We start from the raw sequence: 25,238 nt of genomic DNA on the forward strand, positions 1-25,238 counted from the left end.
CTCTGTATAAGTTACGTAAAGACTTTGTTTTCACTACAATATGAAAATATCAACTAAACAGTGTTAAGTTGAAGACCTGCGGCCATTTTCTGGAGTAGCTGTCTCTCACGTACAAGAAATAAACATACGTAACGTAATTTAGCAGTAAGTCTCAGAGATGTAAGTATGGACTAATCATAACTAGTTAGTAGCATACATTACGAAGCGGCCTATAGTAGCTGCTGTTGCCTATTCGTTTCAGCTTCCTGAGACACTTCTTCATGCTGTGGTTTTTCGGACAAAATGTGTGAAAGAATGAATTAATACTTTCTCAGAAATATTTGAAAGCTAAAACAAATTACTCGCTGTCTGCTGATTTGACATTAAATAAATAAAAAATACTCTTTTCTTTGATTGCTTAGGAACTACGTATACAGTATAATAAAGTTACATAAATTGCCACTCTGTGTCTCATGTTCTCACATGTGGTGGTAAGGAAATAATTGAAATCGAACTGAACTAATTTTGCATGTGCGGTTTACAAATACATGTAATATGAATGAAAAATCATCAAGCAATCTCATGGTAAGTACGAAACAATTTATTAAAATCGTATTTTAAAATATAAGCGTCATATCTGAATTATGAACGTTGTTTTTTGTGCGAAAACTGGCCCAATAATTTCGATACATCAGAGAATTATTCACCCTGTAGAGTCGTTAAAATTGCTGTGTTTCATAGGGATTACTGAGATTTTATTCACTTTCATAATCCTCTTAGTAGTAATGGAACACTGCATGATACGCAGAAATATACAAAAAACATGCATAATTCTGTTGACGTTAACGACGTTGCGCATTCAAAACAGTGGCGTGATATTCCCCCATATTCGCACAGTACGGCGATGTTTACTTCCGAACTGTCATGGCTCCCTGCCGCTCATTCATAATATAGCAGCCACACAATCTACAACGTAACAGAATTAAGCCTTTATCACAAGACCGCTTATTAATGACATGGCATATAAACTGTAGCACTATTATTGTAACTGGGCTGACATGTTCACATGCAATAGCTGCGCTATTTTGTTTCTGATGGAATACGTGTCGGCGAACTTGTGGAATTTGCCGATCTCGTGAAAGCATATAACATACAGGTAAGTGGAAGTTCAGGAAATAAACCTCCCCAAAGATCAGTCCTTTTAACTTGATTCTTCTGCTTGTCAGACTATTATGATTCTGAAAATATTATTGGTACATCGCCATCGTACGATACAGGTTCTCTAAATTTATTTTTGTACATGTCGCTACAGAAGTTAGTAAACGATACAGTTGTAGAGAGTATGGTCACCCCACTATTTGGCTTACGATAAGCAGCAAACATAAATGGTTGTGACTGTTCAAGCTTTCCCGGCGGATTTACAAATGTTACAAATATAAACGGGTTAGTAGGTTGCCGACATCAGATGATGTACAGAGCATCAAGGTATTTTGTTTTTCAGCACTTTGCTGATTTACCAGTATTGTTTACTAATACTTTTATTGAATTTTGTAGATTTTTCATTTAGTTCTCCAGTTTATCAAATAAAGAAACTTTTTGAGCAAAAATTTGTACCAACTACAATATATCACCTGTCAGGAGCAAGGCTATAACATCTTTAAATTTCTTTTGTAGAATTAGCGGTAACGAGCCCTTTGTTGAAGTAATCAAATGTGAGTGATGTATTTACCACCAACTGCGATATGGTCGCGTATATAAACAGTGATCCAATACGGTCAAATATTTTTTATTTCAGTCTTTGATCACAATATGAATTCTTTAGACGATGACCGGTTTCAGTCCGTAATGACCATCCTCAGATATTTTTTACACCATATCCTAAAGTGATTAAGCCATAATGGCATCGTCAGTTGCAATAATGACTGTGTGGACGATGCGGCCTATTCTACACCTTATTTTAGGTCTTTATGACGATGCTACGCTGATTATATTTATATGTTTTGACGATGCCATTATGGCGTAATCACTTTAGGACATGGTGTCAAACAGATCTGAGGATGGTCATTACGGACTGAAACCTGTCATGGTCTAAAGAATTCAAATTGTGATCAAAGACTGAAATAAAAAACTTGTGTTGTATTTACATTATACACACAATCATTTATCAGAGATTTTTGCTGTGTCCGTTATCCAACGGGAAGATATAAATATTCCTCTCGTAAATTAAGAGCCTTGCTGTAGTAATATACAGTTTTTTTGTCACTTAAGACTTATCTGAAACACTGCTCGCCGCAATTTTCAAGTCCTTTAAATATTTAAGTTTGCATAAATTTTAGATTTAAATGTTTCAAATATATGAGCGTCGTACGTATAATCAAAATTGTATGTTGTTCCAGAAAAGTACACTGAAGATGTCTTTCATATGAAAGGCGAAACGCGTCTAGAAATTAAATATTTCGTCTGCAGCAAGGAAAATTTTGTAGCAATGAATTGTATAGCTTATCTCCGTAGCAACGAAGCTGATGCGCTGGAGGCGTATGTTAAACAGAAATCAGCTGCTCATAACAATTACGGAAATCGTAGAAAGATACAGGATGCCTATATATCACACGCAAAGTGATTTGCAGGTTTAGGTATAAGCCGAGTTTACTTCAACGGAGAAGTGTTGTGCAGTGTCAGGAGCGTTCAGGTACTCACGGTGTTTTGCGCGCAGGACGCCAGCCGGCGCAGGCAGTGTCGTGTCGCGGCTGAGCACAGTGGATGGATGACGTAGGCTGGGCCCGCTGCAGCTGCTGCAGAGTGGCGCTCCGCTGGGCCACAGCCAGCCGACTGGCGGGTGACCACGGCGCGCCGCAGATCCACCCCCGAGGCGGCGCGCGACCTTCGGCGCATGTGCAGACGGGGCCACGCTGCCGTGCCGTGGCGTCCACGCCTTTCGTACCTACGCTTCTCCGCCGTCGTGGACACACTGGAAAGCACTGCGCAGCGCGCGGAACACGGTGATGATGATGATGATGTTTGGTTTGTGGGGCGCTCAACTACGTGGTTATCAGCGCCCGTACAATTTCCCAACCTTTGCTCAGTCCAATTTCGCCACTTTCCTGGATGATGATGAAATGATGAGGACAACACAAACACCCAGTCATCTCGAGGCAGGTGAAAATCCCTGACCCCGCCGGGAATCGAACCCGGGACCCCGGGCTCGGGAAGCGAGAACGCTACCGCGAGACCACGAGCGGCGGACGCGGAAGACGGTACTTCCCCGAGTACCACGTAACGCAGTCGTTTCCAACCTGGGGGTAATTACCCCAGAGGGATAGAATGAAATAGTCTGAGGGATAAAAACCTAACGATTCGAATCTGTTCCAGTCACTAAACTATTTTTTGCAAAATATCATTACTATTACCACAATTTTTAAGACTCTAATACTGATTATATAAGTTATCAATGATTACTTTTTCTCAATTAGTAGCATTAATGCGGTGGAGGCTATAGGTTCCTCACATAGCCCACCCACTAAACACGTATACTGTGCCATGTTCCACACATCGCTGATGATACACTAGCGGCCATTAAAATTGCTACACCACGAAGATGACGTGCTACAGACGCAAAATTAATCAGACAGGAAGAAGCTGTTGTGATTTGCAAATAATTAGCTTTTCAGTGGATTCACACAAGGTTGGCGCCGGTGGCGACACCTACAACGTGCTGACATGAGGAAAGTTTCCAACCGATTTCTCATGCACGAACAGCAGTTGGCCGGCGTTGCTTGGTGAAACGTTGTTGTGGTGCCTCGTGTAAGGAGGAGAAATGCGTACCATCACTTTCCGACTTTGATAAAGGTCGGATTGCAGTTTATCGTATCGCGACATTGCTGCTCGCGTTGTTCGAGATCCAATGACTATTAGCAGAATATGGAATCGGTGGGTTCAGGAGGGTAATATGGAACGCCGTGCTGGATCCCGACAGCCTCTAATAGCAGTCGAGAGGACAGGCATCTTACCCGCATTGCTGTAACGGATCGTGCAGCCACGTCTCGATCCCTGAGTCAACACATGGGGACGTTTGCAAGACAACAACCACCTGCACGAACAGTTCGACGACGTTTGCAGCAGCATGGACTAATCACCTCGGAGACCATGGCTGCGGTTACCCTTGACGCTGCATCACAGACAGGAGCGCCTGCGATGGTGTACTGCCGGCCGAAGTGGCCGTGCGGTTAAAGGCGCTGCAGTCTGAAACCGCATGACCGCTACGGTCGCAGGTTCGAACCCTGCTTCGGGCATGGATGTTTGTGATGTCCTTAGGTTAGTTAGGTTTAACTAGTTCTAAGTTCTAGGGGACTAATGACCTCAGCAGTTGAGTCCCATAGTGCTCAGAGCCATTTGAACCATTGTTTTGATGATGTACTCAACGTGAACTTTGGCGCACGAATGGCAAAACGTCATTTTTTCTGATGAATCCAGGTTCTGTTTACAGCATCTTGATGGTCGCATCCGTGTTTGGTGACATCGCGGTGAACGCACATTGGAAGCGTGTATTCGTCATCGCCATACCGGCGTATTACCCGGCGTGATGGTATGGGGTGCCATTGGTTACACGTCTCGGTCACCCCTTGTTCGCATTCACGGCACGTTGAACAGTGGACGTTACAGTTCAGTTGTGTTACGACCCGTGGCTCTACCCTTCATTCGATCCCAACATATCCCTACATTTCAGCAGGATAAAGCATACCCGCATGTTCCAGGTCATGTACGGGCCTTTCTGAATACAGAAAATGATCGACTGATACCATGGCCAGCGCATTCTCCAGATCTCTCACTAATTGAAAACGCCTGGTCAATGGTGGCCGAGCAACTGGATCGTCACAATACGCCAGTTACTAATCTTGATGAACTGTGGTAACGTGTTGAAGCTGCTTGGGCAGCTGTACCTGTACAGGCCATCGAAGCTCTGTCTAACAATGCCCAGGCGTATCAAGGCCGTTATTACGGGCAGAGGTGGTTGTTCTAGGTACTGATTTCTCAGGATCTATGCACCCAAATTGCGTGAAAATGCTATCACATGTCAGTTGTAGCATAATATATTTGTCCAATGAATACCCGTTTTATCATCTGCATTTCTTCTTGGTGTAGAAATGTTAATGGCCAGTAGTGTAAAAGTGAGATACCTACGTAAAAAAATGCTGAATATTTCAAGAAAATGTCTTCTCTAGTTTCTAGATACTACCTCCAGTAGTCGAGAAATTGATTCATTACTCGCTTCGAAAAAGATAAATGATTTAAGTGATGGAATGACACAGTAGTAGCTACATAAGGGCTACTACAGTGCTGTAAATAGTATTAATATTATTATTATTATTATTATTATTAGAGTGGTTAGACAAAAAGCGTTAACACCATGAAGTCATCCAATTTCTGCCAGTTAAGAAGTAAGAAGTGCAGCAATGAAGTGATTTACAAAAAGGAAGTATAGCGACCATATCTGAACGTGTTTGATTTTAAATGAGGATGCAGTGTGCAGATGAAGCAAGTGCCACAGTGGTCACGTGTTCAACTGTGTGTGAATTCTTAAGGGACCAAACTGTTGAGGTCATCGGTCTCTAGACTTACACACTACTTAAACGAACTTAAACTGACTTACGCTAAGAACAACACACACACACCCGTGCCCGAGGGGGGACTCGAACCTCCGGCGGGAGGCGTCGCGCAATCCGTGACATGCCGCCTCAAACCGCGCGGCCACTACTCGCGGCCAAGTGCCACAGCGGAGGGGAGTAATGAAGTTTTGTAACAAGTGTGTACCCTAACTGTGGATAGTTGACTTTATCTTCTGAGAAGGAATTGTGGGTGCCACTTACAACGCACCACTGATTCCTTCGTCATTCATACTAAAACAGTCGTGCGGTAGCATTCTCGCTTTCCGCACCCGGGTTCCCGGGTTCGATTCCCGGCGGGGTCAGGGATTTTTTCTGCCTCGTGATGACTGGGTGTTGTGTGATGTCCTTGGGTTAGTTAGGTTTAAGTAGTTCTAAGTTCTAGGCGACTGATGACCATAGATGTTAAGTCCCATAGTGCTCAGAGCCATTTGAACCATTCTAAAACACACACACACACAAACTAAATCCCATTCATCTTTCATCATTTCAAAAATAAAAGTATTCCAAGAAAAGTCTTTCATTCATCAGATTAGTTAGGTGCTAAAGTTGGCGATAATGTGCATGGAGGGGGGGCGAGGGGGGGCACAGCTGGCACGGGAGGGGAGGCGGGGGTACTGGCTAATATTCGATTTTACTAAGGGGTAATGGTCTACAAAAGGTTGGAACCACTGGTGTTAAGGGTCGTTCAAAAAGCGCGCCCGTTTTCAACTGTGTAGTGTATTTTCGCTTGTCGATTCAGCAGACTGTTGGGCATCATTTCGTTTTGTATAAAAGTGTGATTCTTGCTTATTTAAATTTTACACATTTATTCTTTGTGTGTCCAACGGCCCCTATCCACGATAAAAAAATTTGACGGACTTTACTATGTTTGTTGACAGTAATTATGACAAGGATTCAAATGGTTCAAATGGCTCTGAGCACTATGCGACTTAACTTCTGAGGTCATCAGTCGCCTAGAACTTAGAACTAATTAAACCTAACTAACCTAAGGACATCACACACATCCATGCCCGAGGCAGGATTCGAACCTTCGACCGTAGCGGTCGCTCGGCTCCAGACTGTAGCGCCTAGAACCTCACGACCACTTCGGCCGGCTATGACAAGGATATGCTGTTACTCATCACATAGCGGAGATATTGATTCGCAGACAGGCACAACAAAAAGTTACGTAACACATAAGCTATGGCTTTCTTCTGAAGTAGACGACGTACACCCACATACACACATGCGTATGCTGTCTAATTCAGAAGAAGACATTCTGACCGAAACCTTACGTCTTTAGTAGTCTTTTTATTGCGCCTGTCTCCGACTCAACATCTTCTCTATATTATGAGTACCAGTCATTATTCCATCCTCGATTTTCCATTGTTTGATTTTACTAGGTTTCTCAAATATGAGGGCTATTCAGAAAGTAAGGTCTGATGGGGCGGGAAGTGGAAGCCAAATTGAAAATCCGATGACGCTTTGCACAGTGTTGGGCAGTGTGTACAGTATGCCCATCATCGTGGCCCATCACTCTCTTCTGCTCTGAGCGCACAGTGAACACGTAAAAATACCTAGTAAATAGTGTCACCCGAGAAGTATTAGCACATGTCATGCAGCCCGCATAACGTAAGGGTCATGCGTTTCCTTCTTCATGTCAGTTCTCGACAGCACTCTGCAGGGGCAATGAAGATGCTCTTGCATTTCTCTTGCAGCATTTCCAATGAGAAGTATTTCATCATCCACAATACAGCCTGTAATTGGCTTCCCCTGAGTTCCATGTCTGCTCATATGAACCGCTGGCGGGGGCAACGTCGCGGTGTATACGATCGCCGATTGTTGGCGGCTTCTCATTATCTCAATAAAGGAGTAAGGAAAATACAGGGTATTCCAAAACGATATTTACAATTTTGATCATAGATATTTCTGAAACGTGTTAAAAGGTGATGGTTCATTTCTATATACATAAATTTAAAGGGCAGCCTCTGATATTAAATTTTAAAAACCAACCAAAAATTAATTTGATAACCGAAAAGGCCGGAAAAGAAAGTAAATAAAATGACTCAAACCCGGAAACTGAGTGTAAAATTCATATAACAGCTGCAACCGAGTGAAGAAACCGACTGCACGAAAAAACAGTCGACTGACCAATCGATTGTTAAAAACAGTCAGTTGTCCTTCCAACGCTTCCAAGACGCCATTAGTCTATAAGGAGGTAAAATAATTTCTGCACAAACCAGCATTATTTAATTATTTTGTACTGAAAAATAACACTTTATTGATGTATTTTTTTTTTTTACTAAAGCTCGCCATACGTATTTTTGGTATCAATAATATCGACAAAATTTGTAAGATGAGAGACAGTGGTTGTTTATTCTATGTCTGAGGACACAACTGTGTATGCTGTAATGGCATTTGTTTAATGTTGCAAACTTTTCAGAGATATACACGCTTTTACACAGTTTACAATGTGACAATGTTAAGACAGTTGTGAAAAAACGCATCTTGTCCTCTGAAATTTAACTAATCCTAAACACAACAATATTAAATTTTAACTAGAAGTTTCTTTACCAAATTATTCTTACAATTATGTTGTGATGTTGGTTAATATTACGATAAATCATCCAACTCCGTTTCAATATTCGGTCCTATTTAGGATGACAATCAAGTCTACGGAGGATGGTTAGTTTTGCGACAAGTTGAGCAAAAGATTACCCAAGGTCGCTCGAGTTTACAGTGGACACAAGCTGGTGAACCAGCACGCGGTATTTACCTTTGCTGTGATGAGCTATCATATGCATGGCCGCTTTCTGCCTCTGAAATTCCTATAAAAGGTTATTAAACCTCTGCTGAATTTTTCCCTATGTTTCTCGCTATGCGAGAAAATAAGTACTCATCCCTAGTCTGGGAATATGGCAGTATACACGCCCGTGACTGGAGCAGCTAGCATATTATAATGCCCTCTCAGTTCTCTCAAGAACAATTAACTAACTGTCTGGTTCGTTTTTCCGCTGTTGGAGCTAATTCCTAGCTGGACGTCAGCCGCTGTGAACGCAGTGTTCACACAAATTCCTGCTCTTCGGTGTACAGAGCGTTATTTGCCCCGTTCTGCACTTGATGCCTGGTCAGAGAAGAGTCCTCGAAAATTTCCGTCTTGTCTTTCTCGTAGCCGAACTGTCTCCCCATCTGGGTTCTTTCATTCTCCGTGTCACGGCTTTTATCGACCAATAGGGTCTGAGTCACCTGGTCGGTCGGTCGTTGCCTTGGGACGCGCCCTAAGTGCTTTCCGTGGTACCCCCTGTGGTGTGGCCTTCTCCTCTCCTCACAATTGCTTCCAAATCAAAAAGTTTTTTCTCGCTGCTTGTCTCACCTTCTGCTCACAGACATGCATTACATGATCGGTGTATTAATACCGTTGATTGAGTGTCATCCCTTTTGCATTACATACTTAGAGGCAAATTTGATCATTACCGCCAAATTAAGTTAGGTGTCATATTCACCTTCCCGTTACGATATACAAAGCTCTTATGTAAGGTGCTAAATTGACCTTCATTTATTCTGTCACCTTACAAATTATTTAATGCTTTCTTTCTCAACAAGATCTATCAACTTTCAGTAATAGTCTATAAACATGTGAGAGCATTTCAGAAGTTTCTAAAAGCTTTTCGTACTACTAGAAGAAAGCTTATAGGCCTGCAGTAAATAATGTGATGCGGAATCTTTCCTGGTTTTGCTGTAATTAATCTGACTGTGACCGCCTGATGGCACAGGGCGGAGCCAAACAACGACCTTCACTGACATAGATCGCTAATGTCGTGCTAAATTTTGAAGCCTTTCTGTAGGAACATTTCAAGCAAAACTTGCAGGCAAAGACCACTAAATTAAGAGAAACTTGGATTTTATGTATCTTTGGACACATAAATACCGTTCACAGACCAGTTTCACAAACAAATAAGAGTTACAGTGTGTAAACTGTATCTTGACAGTCCTGAATTGGTAAAAGTCAGGTGATGGCAGTCACTTGTTCCAGGCTGCTTGGTAACATTAGGTAGCTGAAACACTGTCTGAAGAAGCCTTTGTTGTCTGCTTTCTTACTCTTTAATGCTTCACTGTTCTGTGTCTTTTTTCCTTGTCATTACTGTACGGAATTGCTGGCGTTAGTACTTTCATTAAGCATGTCAATACACAAGACCATTTCAATACTGTTTTCCGAGGGTGCCCATACGAATGTTTGTAGGGGGAGGGAGCAAGACCGCGGGATATGGGGTAATGTTAATGTTTTGGAAGACAAATGGTGACTTTTTAGTGGTCATAATAAATTTGAATTTTTTATACGTGTAAATAACGCTATATACTTTCGTGTTGAGCCACTTATACGTAATACTGACATTTAAAGCATATTTAATTCTCAGGAAGAAAGGTCAGAAAGAACTGAAACATATTATGTCCCATATGACATAGGAAGAGCTGTTAATGGCGCCTTACGTGATGATGAGAAGCTTACGTTTTTAAAGAATACTTGGAAGCCTCCTGCAAACTTTTCTTTTCCTACTCAATTAGAAAGGAAGCAAAACCGAAGATTTAAGCATGAAGGGATGAGCCAGTACAACTGGCTTTCATTCAGTAAAATGTTACGTGGTGGATTTTACTGCATGTGTTCTGTTGTATCCTTCAGGTGCGGAATCGGCTCCCAGGTACTTATTACAGCTTTCGATTATTCTAAATAACTGAAACATTTAACTGGCTTGGTAAAAAAAAAAAAAACAAACAACTTGGAGGTGTCGTTTTTAAATGGAAACACTTCAGATACAAAAACAGTTATTCAAGTGGTTTTCAGGCTCGCTTTCTCAGCAAAAATTTCTATGTTGCTAACATTTCGAGTGCTTGCAAGGTTTTGTGTTTGCGCTATTTTTTCTTTACTTAATTCTTTACCTAAGGCATTTTTAATTTATTTTTATAGGCGTTGAAAACACTGGTAAAAGAACCATTCGTCAAATACATAAGGCTACGGAAGATCTTCGTCATCATGAAAACACAAAATATCACAAATTTTCCATGGACAAGGCTACAGAGTTCACCAAGTCTATGGAATCAAGTAAAAAAAGTATTGCCGTTGTCCTCGATACCAAGAAATCTTCAGTTATTGAAGAAAACCGGAAACGCTTGAGGCCAGTGTGCTAGAAATAACCTACCTCTACGAGGACATCGTGGTCATGGTTTAATTCCTCAGCTAAAAGAAGAAAAATCTGATGATCTTCTAGAGGGAAAACATGGAGTGTTTCAGAGTCTTTTGGCTTTTCGTATGGATGCTGGAGATGAAGATTTAAAACATCATTTCAGTACATGTGGCCGAAACGGTTCTATGAAAAGTAACACAGTCCAAAACGAAGTCATATATTGCATTGGTGACGCTTTTCGCTCCTCAATATCGAGGGACGTGAAAAAGGCTAAATTTTTTAGCAATATATCTGATGAAACAACGTCACCACTAAGGAACAGATGACATTTTGGGTTAGGTACATTGACATAGATACCTTTGTTACCAAAGAAGACTTTCTAGGTTGTACTGAGCTTAAATCAGCTACTGGCACTTCGATTGCAGAAGCTATCGATGAAGAACTCAAGACACTGGGAATGAGCTATCAATATCTGGGCTATGATGTCGGCTCAAACATGGCTGGGAGATTTAAAGGAGTTCAAGCTCTTATTTTAAGTAAACAACCGTTGGCTATTTATACCCACTGTTTTAGCCACTCTTTGAACTTGTTCATTTGTAGGTCTTGTGGTACTCCGATAGTTAGAAATGTGATGGGAATTGTAGGATCAGTTTCAGCACTCTTGTCTGCCTCTGCAAACAGAAAAAGTTCCCTAGAGGAAGTTATATCACGACTATCGTTCACAGAGTCAAAGAAAACAAAGTTGAAGGCAATGTGTCCAACAAGATGGGTGGAAAGACACGATACCCTTATTACTTTCAAAGAGCTATTTGTCCCGGTCGTGACCTTGCTTGACGAACTTTCAAGTAGTCGTGAAACCAACGCAGAAACGGCTAGTAAAGCTTGCATGTTTAGTTCTGCTGTCCGAAGAGGAGACTTCGTAGTAGCGTTAGCAACTGCAGCATATTGCTTCTCTTTAACTCTAAGACTAAGCGAACAACTCCGAAGTCCTAAAATGGATATAACAACTGCCTTAAATCACGTCGATGATGTGCTTGAGGTGTTCAACAATATTAGGACAGATTCGGAAATAGAATTCGGAAGTATTTTTGAAGACGCTGTTAAACTGGCAGAAGATATTGGAAGTATAACAGCAAGGCCAATAATTATTTCAGCACAAAGAGACAACGTTCCTGCTTCAAACGCCGTGGAATACTTCAGGCGAACAGTATGTTTACCTGTTGTGGATCGTTTTATTGCCGAGCTAGAAACAAGATTTCCCCAAGATTTTCGCACCATATTACCACTTGAAGGACTTATTCCTGCATACTGTTTAAAATACAGTGAGTATGAAGTGATCCAGGCATCCGAGATATATGAACAGTTTTTGGAGAGTCCTTCGCTTTTAATGAAAGAACTGAAACTATGGAAGAAAAAGTGGGTTGATGAAAGAAAAAGACCTGAAACAGTAACTGAAGCATTAAAGAACTGTGACAAACTGTTTTTCCCAAATGTAAATGCTTTACTCCAAATATTTGGGACTATTCCTGTCACCACAAGCACTCCTGAACGAAGCTTCTCTACTTTGAGACGAATAAAGATTTATTTGCGTAACACAATGGGGCAAGTGAGACTAAATGGATTGGCTCTTGCAAATCTCCATAAAGAAAGAGATATGGACATTAAAAATCTCATTGACATATTCAGTAAAAAGAAATAGAGGCGAATGAGCATGACAAATCGGGCAGAAGACGGAAATATACAGTGAATTTTGTTACAGATTTTTTTTTTCATGTCAAGTTCAAGGTTGTACATTCCGTATCCAGAAAATTAATGAAAACTTATTTGTTGTAAGCTGAAATTTTTCATGGTTTACGTAATTTATAAAATCTCCCACATGAAAATAAGTTTCTTTTACGTTGAACTCCAAAACAGTTACTAAAACTACTTTAAGCAACACCAAATTTTAGCAATTTGTTGGCGGAGGACCCAAACTCTCCTTTTGTTAGGTGATATTCCACTCCCCCAATCCCCCCTCCCCCCCCCCCCCATTACCGACTTCTAGAACCGTCCCTGATGTCTCCCGCCAAGTGCGAAGTCCTGGGGCAGGGTTTCGCCTGATTTCCTGCAATCCGCGTAACGTAATTGCCATGTGTTCACTTCTTCAGGATCATTCTCACTCCCACTCTGCAGGGGCAATGAAGACACTTCAGCAGCGTTTTCGATGGGAAGTTTCTGATCATCCCCAATACAGCCCGTAATTGGCTCCCCCGAAGTTTCATCTCTGCTCTCATGAACCGCTCACTATGAAGACAACGTTCTGGCGAAGACAGCGAGCTGTAGACCAACGTAGAGAATTGGCGGAAAGCAAAGGCGGCTGTCGTCTATGACCAGGATATTGTAAATTTGGTACGACACTAAGGCAAATGTCTAATTCGGAGCGGGGATTACGCAGAGACTTAGCTGGAAGGTGTAGCTAACTGTTGCAAATGAAACTTCTTTGATTTTCACAGTGGCTTCCATTTCGCGACCGATCGCACCTTTCTTTCCGAATGGTCCTCGTAGATGTAATCTTCCTCGCTTTCACAGTACATGTCCATATAACTGATCTGAATAGTGGTCCAACAATCGTAATAAATGTTTTGTAAATGCTGCTGAAACAGTTTTGGCTGTAGCTTTACTTAAGGGTGTGCATGTTACAAATTTAGAAGTGGGTTCTACTACTACGAAAATGAAAGAAAATCCTGTTTTGCTCCTGGGAATTCGTCCATAGATATCAATGGCGACCATGTGACGTAATTTAATTGGTATAGTGGGATATAATGGAGCGAGATAATAAGTCGTCGATGATTACATTTGCTGACAAAGTTTGCATGTTGCCAGTTCACGTTGTATACGTTTTTCCATATTGCCTGGTACGTTAGTGCCATGACAGTAAGTGTCAGTGTAAAAGAATGGACGCAAATGCATATTTTGGGTAACAGAAAAACGTTCGATTTTATTGACGTGTTATTCCTCAAATGTTAAACTTTGGTGACATTCTAAAGGAACCTGGTGGTAATTTTCATTTACGAGTTTTTGAAATCCAAACTAGCTTTACGTTCGATCAGAAAGTTCATACCTAAAAGTACGTCGGTCGTGAGTTAGGGAACAATACAAAAATTAGAATAAAATGTGATACCATGTACAGAGAAAGATAGTGTGTTTGAAGTTTTACGTCGACGCCTTTGCTAGAAACTACGCCACGTACTTTTGTTTTGTTCAGTGGAAAAGTAGGACAGGAATTATCGTGGTTACACTTATTAACTGCAGCATCACTTATCACAGTAACAGGCGAACCTGAATCTATCACAGCAACAAAAGTACGTGTCCTATTTGTATTTCAATGATGGGGTGTGAAGCTGTCTTCTTAGTCTGATTCTTTTCTTGTAGAGACGTTTCTCTAATGTCGTCGAATGTGATTACATTTTCAGTTACTGTTTCTTGAGGTTCTAATTGCTAATCGTCGTTGCAGGCTAAAGCAACTTGGTTGCCCTCTAGTCATGTAGTATCTTTGTTGTGGCATCTCAATACTGTGTGTAGTTCTGCTGTTGTGGTTATTAGGGTTTTGTGGTGGGTGTAAAAGTACGTCAGGCTCATACATAATAAGTGGAGGTTGTTGGTGAAATCGTCCGTGAATCTGAAAAAAATTGTTACTGCCATAATTACGCAGAAAATTCTGATTATGACCTCTTCGTTTGTTGCTGTAATTAGTCTGATACGGAACATTTCGGCTGAAATGCGATGTCTGGTTTCTATACAGGAAATTATTGCCTTGTGGCTTGTGCTTCTGTATTATTGCTGCTGCGTGTTCGCGAGAGTTTGCTGCGAGCCACTGAAGCTGGGTTGACCTTCGGGAGCATATTGTTTTCCGGTATTTCCCACTTGCTGATTTTGTTGTTGAAAATTCTGGTTGTTCCTATCAAACTGTTGGTTCTGTTGTTGGTTTTGTGAATATTTATTATTAAAATTCTGACGTCTGTGAAAATTATTCTGAAAGCTATTGCCATTCCTAAACATCTTGTTACGCATGTCATTAAAATTTCTTGATGGCTTTTCGTATCCACGCGTGTTACTGGTACTGCTGTTTTGAGAGAAATTTTTACTGACAAAGGAATAGTCAGAATGTTGTACTTCCAAAAGTTCTAAAAGATTGCGAATTGCAGTAATGCTTTCTTCCTCTTGCCCTATTAACAGGGAGACTTGTAATGAACGCAGCAATTTAGAGATGCGTAGCTGTATTAATGCTGATTGACTATATGGCTCGGAAAGGCGCTGATTTTGTTGAACCATGAGTTCAAAAGACTGCTTAATGGTTGGGAAGTTAGAATTTTCGAAGGACGGTAAAGTAATTAATTGATCTTTAATTCCTCGTTGTGTAGTTTCCGACCAATAAGCTGACAAAAAGACATTTTGAAATTCTTCTAATGGATGGCACTGTCTTGCAATGAGGGGTATCCTGGTGGCGGGCTTGCCCTCCAAAAAACTGCAAATGAATTCTAATTTACGAGTAATAGGCCAGTTAGGTGGTAACGAGAATGAAAACTGTTCCCAGTATAAGAAAAGGAGATCTGTTATGTTACTGTAGAATACTTTGAACTTACGCACTGACAAGTAATGCTTGTAATCGAAACAATAGTGTTGGAAATTTTGTAGCGGTTCATTACTGTTAAGAAACGTCTATTGTGGATGTTGTTCCGCGTCTGATTCTCTCAAACGTCGTAATCTGCCAAGATTGTGTTCTAGTGGTGTAGTGTGAAATCGTTGAAAATTTTGGAAATTTGTGGTAAGTGCCTATTGGACCAAACTGCTGAAGTCATCGGTCCCTAGGCTTACACACTACTTAATCTAAGGACAACACACCCACCCACCCACCACCTACGCCCGAGGGGGATTCGAACCTCCGACGGAGGGGGGACGGGGGGGGGGGGAGGGGAGCCGCGCGAACTGTGTCAAGGCAGCTCGGACCGCGAGTCTACACCGCGCGGCGTCAAATTATTCTGCCTGATTATATTGGAAGTTACTATGTACTTGACTGTATGGTGTCTGATCTTTAAAGGCGGCAATTTCAAGGCGCAATTTGTTATCTTTACGATTCGGTGCATTGTTAAGTGAGTTCAGCACATTAATATCACAATTCATATACTGAAATTTTTCACACTGAATGAAGGGACAAGGCAATGTGTCTTCAGATTTAGTATCGGTATTATTTTCTAAAATTTGTATTCTGACATATGAAAAATAATTATGCTCACAATTAACACACAATAAACGGATTATACATTAACAATGAGCTGTACAAAATCATTCGATGTGAACGCTGTATATTGCCTCACTCATCACTTATGAATACGCTCATTGCATTGGTAACAAAACAACTTTCGTTACCTTAATTATTTCCAGTATGGTATCTTGCAAATAAAAATCGTTACTGCCCGTAGCACACATCAGATACAACACGTTTTTACAGTTGACAGTCCTCCATATGTATCTCTAAAGGTACTCTAACCCATTACCCGTGTATATAACTTTCAAGCTACCGAACGACTGAGAAACGTTCATGAAGATGAAAAGCTTCTACAAATAAATTGTGTCAGGCGACACTTAAAGATTACAGAGCGAAGATGCAGGGAACAACTCACTTCCTTCAACTCCAATCAAATTACGGTCATAAGGAGAATGTGTCACCTGCAAAGTGATTCAGCTAAGCAGTTCAGCTCATATACTTCTGAAATAGTTTGAGATACCGTAATTCAGTTATCACCTACATGAACTGTAAGAATGTTCATACTCTCATAACAATCTTAGTTACAGATATATCGGTTCAGCTTAATTTAGTCCAAACTGTAGTAATTACAGCTAATGCTATCGTAGTTGGCGTTTTACTATTCCAGAACCGATTAATCTTTTCCTGAGCAATTACAGTTTGGCGAACTTAAGACTTAACTGTTTCAGTCGTAAAACTGCTGTCTTATGTGGAAGCTCGCGATATCATAAACAAATAAAGAAATACGCCACGTGGGATAACGACGTAGCACAGTGTTGCACTACCGCCCTATCATTAAAAAAAGAATATATTACCCTGTCACATTAAGGGGACTACATCTCGCCTATGTAACCCATGTTAATTTAGGCAAGTATTTGACCCATTTCTGAAAAAAAACTATTTGATGCAGGACCTTAATACTTTTACTGTATGTTACATGATGCTAATAGAGTCAACTGCACTAAAAACTACTTTATCCGTTTTACAGTTCTTAGGAAATGCTTTTTTTAAATTTATTAACAAAAAATATTTTGTTTTGGACTTCCTAATGGGGGAATATTAATGAATGTAGTACTCGAGGTGGGTTTTTATGTTATGCAGAGTCCTTGAAAATTTCATTAATCTATCTATGATAGTTTCTGATATAATTGAGCATATGTAATGAAAATTTTAGTTTGCGGCAAATTGACTTTAAAGAAAAACCTTTTGTAATTTGTTACTTACAGTTAATTAAAACTATCCTGCTGCATATGATGGCCCTTCTTTGGCCTCTAGCAGGTCTTCCAGTTTCTTTTCCACCTTCCTGGATGTTTGTCTTGCTTTCTTGGCCATATTAGGTGCAGACCTGTCTGCGTCGGCTATCCTCACCTGATCGCAATGTTGCATCCCAGTGATTATATTTTCACCAGGATTAATTCACAGCTTTTTCAGTACCCAACACTTTCCAATATTACCACAATTGAATGTAATAACAGATTCATGAACGTCTACTTTCATTGCATTCATGCCTACAAATACAGATTCAGGAAGGCAGTTACAAATTATGCTGTTGAAACATTCATTTGGGTTCTGTGTCTGCCCATGCAGACATTTCCTTAGAAGGTCAGGATGAGCCCAGTCTCTGAAAATAGGTTTAATTTCTGTAGTAGCAGCAGCAGAAAGACAATGCTTGTGAGAAAAAGATTCTCCAGTAGCCTGAGCCCTGTTGTATTTGCACTGCGAAGTTTCTCCCGATGGAAACAATCGATGACATGGCTTATCATCAATAGAGGACTTATGGAAGAATATGGCCCAAACATCTCTCTTCATTACCTCCAGATTTTCTTTCTTTCTCCTAGTTGCCTGCCCATAGTGTACCTGCAAGTTTTCTTTTTCAGTTTCAGTTAACCGACCCTGGGCCGGCCGAAGTGGCCGTGCGGTTAAAGGCGCTGCAGTCTGGAACCGCAAGACCGCTACGGTCGCAGGTTCGAATCCTGCCTCGGGCATGGATGTTTGTGATGTCCTTAGGTTAGTTAGGTTTAACTAGTTCTAAGTTCTAGGGGACTAATGACCTCAGCAGTTGAGTCCCATAGTGCTCAGAGCCATTAACCGACCCTGTCTGGTCAACAATTTTCCACCTTCTAATTTTTTTCTCTCATATCGTTATTTTTCTCAGCCTTCGTCCCAAACGTTTTTGAACATGGCCTACACGCTCTATTTTGCTAATAATGGCATCTCCATATGGCTTAGAGTTGGCAGTGGGTGGATTGACGGTGGGTGACAGAAAAGTTGGCGTGGCACATAAACACACGTGGTAGGAAAATGCTCTTTAAATGCTCGAAAAAAAGAAAGATTCAGCAAAATCCTTGTCAGAGTACTTAAATAAAACCTTAATCTATCGCAATATTATGAAAACTGAAAATCGATTTTTTTTTCGACCTGAAACACAGTGTGTTCCCCTTATTGTAACCACATGTCAAAACCCCGAATAACTTCCTTTTACATCGCGGACCGCTGCGAGACATCAAGGAAGAGAGTCAGTCAAGGTCTGCAAGACACCGACGGGGATACGGTGTCATGCCGACTTCAGTGCATGGTCGGCAGTGCTAGGTTTCTCGTTTGAGGATCTGTGGCGTGAACACCCATGTCGAGGTGGTCCCACAGATTCTCGACTGGCTTTTAATACGTGGAGTTCGATGGCCAGGGAAGCACGGTAAGTTTATCCTGGTACTCTTCAAACCACACACGTACTCTAAGAGTTGTATAACACATCGCATTGTCCTGTTGGTAGATGCCATCTTCGCGAGGAAAATAAACTGCATGTAGAGGTGAATATGGTCCCCCAAGGGTACACTCGCACTTCCAGTGTGTTTTCCAGAACGACGAGAACATCCCAGAAATGCCACGATAACATTCATCAGAACACTACGCTCCCTCCTCCTACCTGGACCTTCCTGCAGGGCGTTTGCTCTCAGACGTTTCTAGAGACGAGCAAAGTCGTTCATCCTTGGGAACTTGTTCACTGGTGATGGCTCTTATTTGGGAATCTTTCATTTTTTCTCGTTCACTGTTCATTGTGTTTTTGGTATTTGGTTCTTACGAAAAAGCGAAAACTAGTAGCATAGGTGACTGAAGATGGAGGGCGCCAAGGAGGGGCACTTGCCTCCCCCCTGGAGTAGTGATTTTATTCATGTCAGATTTCTGACACACTTGTAATATTCGTGATTCTGCAAATAATTTCGCTTACCTCCCCTCTAGCCCCTAGAGTAGTGATTTTATTCATAACAGAATTCCCACACGAATTCTCACACACTCGTAATTTTCGTGATTCTGCAAATCATCTCGCTTAGTCAACTATAGCGTTATGGAGCTGATCGCAATGAAAAACCGGCCGTGAGTACTGACTGCTCGCAAATTACGCATAATTTGTTGGCCGCTACGAACAGAATAGATAAACGCGTAATAATTAGGCAGTGAAGAAATAACATGTAAGTTAATGCAAACAACTTCGAAACAATAGATGACGACTGGTAAGCGACAATGAGCAGTCTAGTACTCGCGACCAATTTTTCGTGCGCCACCGTGTACCAATGAAGTAATATTGTAGGAGTTATCATATTCTCTTTACAAAATGTGGCGCCATACACTCTATTACGAAGAGCGGGCTTCACTCGGTTGTTAGTCGGTCAATGAATATGCTCTTTTACCTTGGATAAAAAAAAAACGAAAATGGCCACTCGTGTGTGCTGTGCCGACTTCCTTTGCATGTGTAATAACAAACGATCTTACCTTTTTACAAGTATTTCTTCTGTTGTTTATCGAAATAGTGAAGTAAGCTGATACGCCGTTTTCTTACCTGAAAAGATGTATGTATTATGTACTAAGTATTTTTATGTAGTTTACGTAACTATAAAATAAATTTTAATTACCAGTCGTGGACACTGAATAGAATACGAAAAGAACCAGAAATTCAGAGTTCAAAAAAAGGTTTGAAACAAATCTAGAATGTCCGTGTGAAGCGAACAAAACGAACAACAACAACTCGATACTCAACTATGAGCAGTAGGCAGTGGGACTGCGACGAGAGGCCACGCAAAGGACGAGTGCGGTCGAGCGAGACCGAGACCGAGACAGACGGGAACGGGACCGAGGCTGGATCGAGAATGGCCGACGTGCCGTTCGGGAACGAGACCGACCGTTTCCCGTTCTTGGGAAGTATAAGTAGAACGCCGCGATCGAAGTGAACTACGAAAGACCGTTCCTTAGAATTCGTTCCTCGCTCGTTCCCTTCATCTTGGTGCACCGATCCTTTGGACCCGTCAATTCGCGAACTACCCATCTCTAAACGTTGCACCCGTGGTCTAGGGTAACTCAGCGTGTTCGGTCAGAGGGTTAGTTGCCCTCTGTAATAAAAAAACTGAGATAATGGATCAACGACGAACTGAAACGGGTGTCTTGCGACGTCCGCACCGAGCAGATACAACGAACGAAAACGAACAAAATGAGACTACAAAAAAAAGGGGGTAGCGTCTTTGATTCATAATCAAAAACGTCTTCGGTCACGGGTTCGATCCCCGCCACTGCCTAAATTTTGATAAATAATCAGCATTGGCGGCCCCAGACTTCCGGCATAAAAAGTCAGCTTCATTCTGTCAACGGCCTTGTCAAAGATGGCGGAGGAGCGGATAGAGGTTCAGGGCACTCTTTTGTCCTAGGGGTGGGAAATTGCCTCTAAAGGCGGAAGAATCAACAATGATCAACGACATGAGGATGCAGAAGGCAATGGAAACCACTGCATTAAAGACACGTAACGTGTATCCGCAGGATATGTGGCCTGTATTTGAAGAAGTGTCATGATGATCTCTCCATTGGCATAAGATTCCGGAATAGTCCCCCATTCGGATCGCCGGGAGGGGACTGCCAAAGGGGAGGTTACCATGAGAAAAAGATTGAATAGTCAACGAAAGGATAACGTTCTACGAGTCGGGGCGTGGAATGTCAGAAGCTTGAACGTGGTAGGGAAACTAGAAAACCTGAAAAGGGAAATGCAAAGGCTCAATCTAGATATAGTAAGGGTCAGTGAAGTGAAGTGGAAGGAAGATAAGGGTTTCTGGTCAGATGAGTATCGGGTAATATCAACAGCAGCAGACAATGGTATAACAGGTGTAGGATTGAAACTTCCTGGCAGATTAAAACTGTGTGCCCGACTGAGACTCGATCTCGGGACCTTTGCCTTGGTAGAGCACTTGCCCGCGAAAGGCAAAGGTCCCGAGTTCGAGTTGAAACATCACCTTAGAAGAAATTATACAAGACTGTGCTTAAATTGACACACAATGTTTTTAGCGCAACGCAATCTGACTTTCAGAAATCCCTACAAAAGAATGGCCCTGACTAACATTAACCTATACCTTTCACAAATCACTTACCTCACAAAAATCTTCGTTACTCAAGCTACTGCAATACAGCGAGCGCCACTACTGCCAGCTAAATAAAAGATTTAAACTACGGAAGGCACTAACTACTGGTAGGCATAGTTAGCAAACGAAAGATTTTAATAGAGAACAAACAATGTATTTACCTTAATAGTCATTTTATATATATCAGTTCATGACATCCATTCTGTACTCAAAAATCCGCCATCTCATTTCCCACATCCACCACTGCTGGCGGCTCACCTCCAACTGCGCAACGCTACGCGCTGTTCACATCCAGCTGCCGCTGCCCAACACTACAATTGCAGACAACAATGCAAACTGGCCAAAGGCTGCACACAGCACAGCCAGTGATTTTCATACAGAGCGCTACGTAACATTGCCAAAAAGAAAATATAAACAGCCTACTTACAGAGTCTCAGTCGGGCACACAGTTTTAATCTGCCAGGAAGTTTCATATCAGCGCACACTCCGCTGCAGAATGAAAATCTCATTCCAGGTGTAGGATTCGTTATGAATAGGAAGGTAGGGCAGAGGGTGTGTTACTGTGAACAGTTCAGTGACCGGGTTGTTCTAATCAGAATCGACAGCAGACCAACACCAACAACGATAGTTCCGGTATACATGCCGACGTCACATGCTGAAGATGAACAGATAGAGAAAGTGTATGAGGATATTGAAAGGATAATGCAGTATGTAAAGGGGGACGAAAATCTAATAGTCATGGGCGACTGGAATGCAGTTGTAGGGGAAGGAGTAGAAGAAAAGGTTACAGGAGAATATGGGCTTGGGACAAGGAATGAAAGAGGAGAAAGACTAATTGAGTTCTGTAAGTTTCAGCTAGTAATAGCGAATACCCTGTTCAAGAATCACAAGAGGAGGAGGTATACTTGGAAAAGGCCGGGAGACACGGGAAGATTTCAATTAGATTACATCATGGAAAGACAGAGATTCCGAAATCAGATACTGGATTGTAAGGTGTACCCAGGAGCAGATATAGACTCAGATCACAATATAGTAGTGATGAAGAGTAGGTTGAAGTTCCAGACATTAGTCAGGAAGAATCAATACGCAAAGAAGTGGGATACGGAAGTACTAAGGAATGACGAGATACGTTTGAAGCTCTCTAACGCTATAGATACAGCAATAAGGAATAGCGCAGTAGGCAGTACAGTTGAAGAGGAATGGACATCTCTAAAAAGGGCCATCACAGAAGTTGGGAAGGAAAACATAGATACAAAGAAGGTAGCTGCGAAGAAACCATGGGTAACAGAAGAAATACTTCAGTTGATTGATGAAAGGAGGAAGTACAAACATGTTCCGGGAATATCAGGAGTACAGAAATACAAGTCGCTGAGGAATGAAATAAATAGGAAGTGCAGGGAAGCTAAGACGAAATGGCTGCAGGAAAAATGTGAAGACATCGAAAAAGATATGATTGTCAGAAGGACAGACTCAGCATACAGGAAAGTCAAAACAACCTTTGGTGTCATTAAAAGCAACGGTGGTAACATTAAGAGTGCAACGGGAATTCCACTGTTAAATGCAGAGGAGAGAGCGGATAGGTGGAAAGAATACATTGAAAGCTCTATGAGGGTGAAGATTTGTCTGGTGTGGTAGAAGAAGAAACAGGGGTCGATTTAGAAGAGATAGGGGATCTAGTATTAGAATCGGAATTTAAAAGATCTTTGGATTACTTACGGTCAAATAAGGCAGAAGGGATAGATAACTTTTCATCAGAATTTCTAAAATCATTGGGGGAAGTGGCAACAAAACGACTATTCACGTTGGTGTGTAGAATATATGAGTCTGGCGATATACCATCTGACTTTCGGAAAAGCATCATCCACACAATTCCGAGGACGGCAAGAGCTTACAAGTGCGAGAATCATCGCAGAATCAGCTTAACAGCTCATGCATCGAAGCTGCTTACAAGAATAATATACAGAAGAATGGAAAAGAAAATTGAGAAAGCGCTAGTTGACGATCAGTTTGGCTTTAGGAAAAGTAAAGGGACGAGAGAGACAATTCTGACGTTACGGCTAATAATGGAGGCAAAGCTAAAGAAAAATCAAGACACTTTCATAGGATTTGTCGACCTGGAAAAATCGTTCGACAATATAAAATGGTGCAAGTTGTTCGAGATTCTGAAAAAAGTAGGGATAAGCTATAGGGAGAGACGGGTCATATACAATATGTACAACAACCAAGAGGGAATAATAAGAGTGGACGATCAAGAACGAAGTGCTCGTATTAAGAAGGGTGTAAGACAAGGCTGTAGCCTTTCGCCCCTACTCTTCAATCTGTACATCGAGGAAGCAATGATGGAAATAAAAGAAAGGTTCAGGAGTGGAATTACAATACAAGGTGAAAGGATATCAATGATACGATTCGCTGATGACATTGCCATCCTGAGTGAAAGTGAAGAAGAATTAAATGATCTGCTGAACGGAATGAACAGTCTAATGAGTACACAGTATGGTTTGAGAGTAAATCGGAGAAAGACGAAGGTAATGAGAAGTAGTAGAAATGAGAGCAGCGAGAAACTTAACATCAGTATTAATGGTCATGAAGTCAATGAAGTTAAGGAATTCTGCTACCTAGGCAGTAAAATAACCAATGACGGACGGAGCAAGGAGGACATCAAAAGCAGACTCGCTGTGTATGGCAAAAAAGGCATTTCTGGCCAAGAGAAGTCTACTAATATCAAATACCGGCCTTAATTTGAGGACGAAATTTCTGAGGATGTACGTCTGGAGTACAGCATTGTATGGTAGTGAAACATGGACTGTGCGAAAACCGGAACAGAAGAGAATCGAAGCATTTGAGATGTGGTGCTATAGACGAATGTTGAAAATTAGGTGGACTGATAAGGTAAGGAATGAAGAGGTTCTACGCAGAATCGGAGAGGGAAGGAATATGTGGAAAACACTGATAAGGAGAAGGGACAGGATGATAGGACATCTGCTAAGACATGAGGGAATGACTTCCATGGTACTAGAGGAAGCTGTAGAGGGCAAAAACTGTAGAGGAAGACAGAGATTGGAATACGTCAAGCAAATAATTGAGGACGTAGGTTGCAAGTGCTACTGTGAGATGAAGAGGTTAGAACAGGAAAGGAATTGGTGGCGGGCCGCATCAAACCAGTCAGTAGACTGATGACCAAAAAATAAAAAAAGACGTTTCGCCAGCCCGTGTGGCCGAGCGGTTCTAGGCGCTACAGTCTGGAACCGCGCGACCGCCACGGTCGCAGGTTCGAATCCTGCCTCGAGCATGGCTGTGTGTGTTGTCCTTAGGTTAGTTAGGTTGAGGTAGTACCAAATTCTAGGGGACTGATGACCTCACCTGTTAAGTCGCATATTCCTCAGAGCCATTTGAACCATTTTTCTAGACGTTTCACACCATTCATGCCAACGGCCATCTGCTCTATGGAACGTAAAAAGTGATTTACCTAAAAAGGCCACTTTTCGCCACCTAGTGGACGTCCAGTTGCGGTAGTGACGTGCAAATACCGTACCTCACAGCCGATGAACAGGAAGCAACTTGGGTGTATGAACCAGGCACCTGCTGCGAGAGCCTCTACGCAGAAATGTTCGTTGAACAGTCGTTGAGGATACACTGTCGGTAACCTCTTGGTTCACCTGGCCAGTCAGTTGTTCAACAGTTGCACGTTTGTTCGCCCGTGCGCATCTCTGCAGCCGTCGTTTACCCTCTGTCGTCTACAACCTGTGGTGCACCACAA

General features: G+C 41.8%; 1 protein-coding gene across 1 annotated transcript in view; it reads right to left on the reverse strand.

The window, feature by feature from the left end:
* The window catches only part of LOC126188125 (RNA-binding protein Raly-like), a 441,123-nt gene extending 438,328 nt beyond the window's left edge, over positions 1-2,795 (reverse strand). Inside the window, exon 1 of the mRNA XM_049929600.1 lies at positions 2,677-2,795. The gene's annotated coding sequence lies outside the window, so the exon portion shown is untranslated. The remainder of the gene's footprint in view (positions 1-2,676) is intronic.
* Between the last annotated feature and the right edge of the window lie 22,443 nt (positions 2,796-25,238).

This window comes from Schistocerca cancellata, chromosome 5 (genome assembly GCF_023864275.1).
Source record: "Schistocerca cancellata isolate TAMUIC-IGC-003103 chromosome 5, iqSchCanc2.1, whole genome shotgun sequence".
NCBI lineage: Eukaryota > Metazoa > Arthropoda > Insecta > Orthoptera > Acrididae > Schistocerca > Schistocerca cancellata.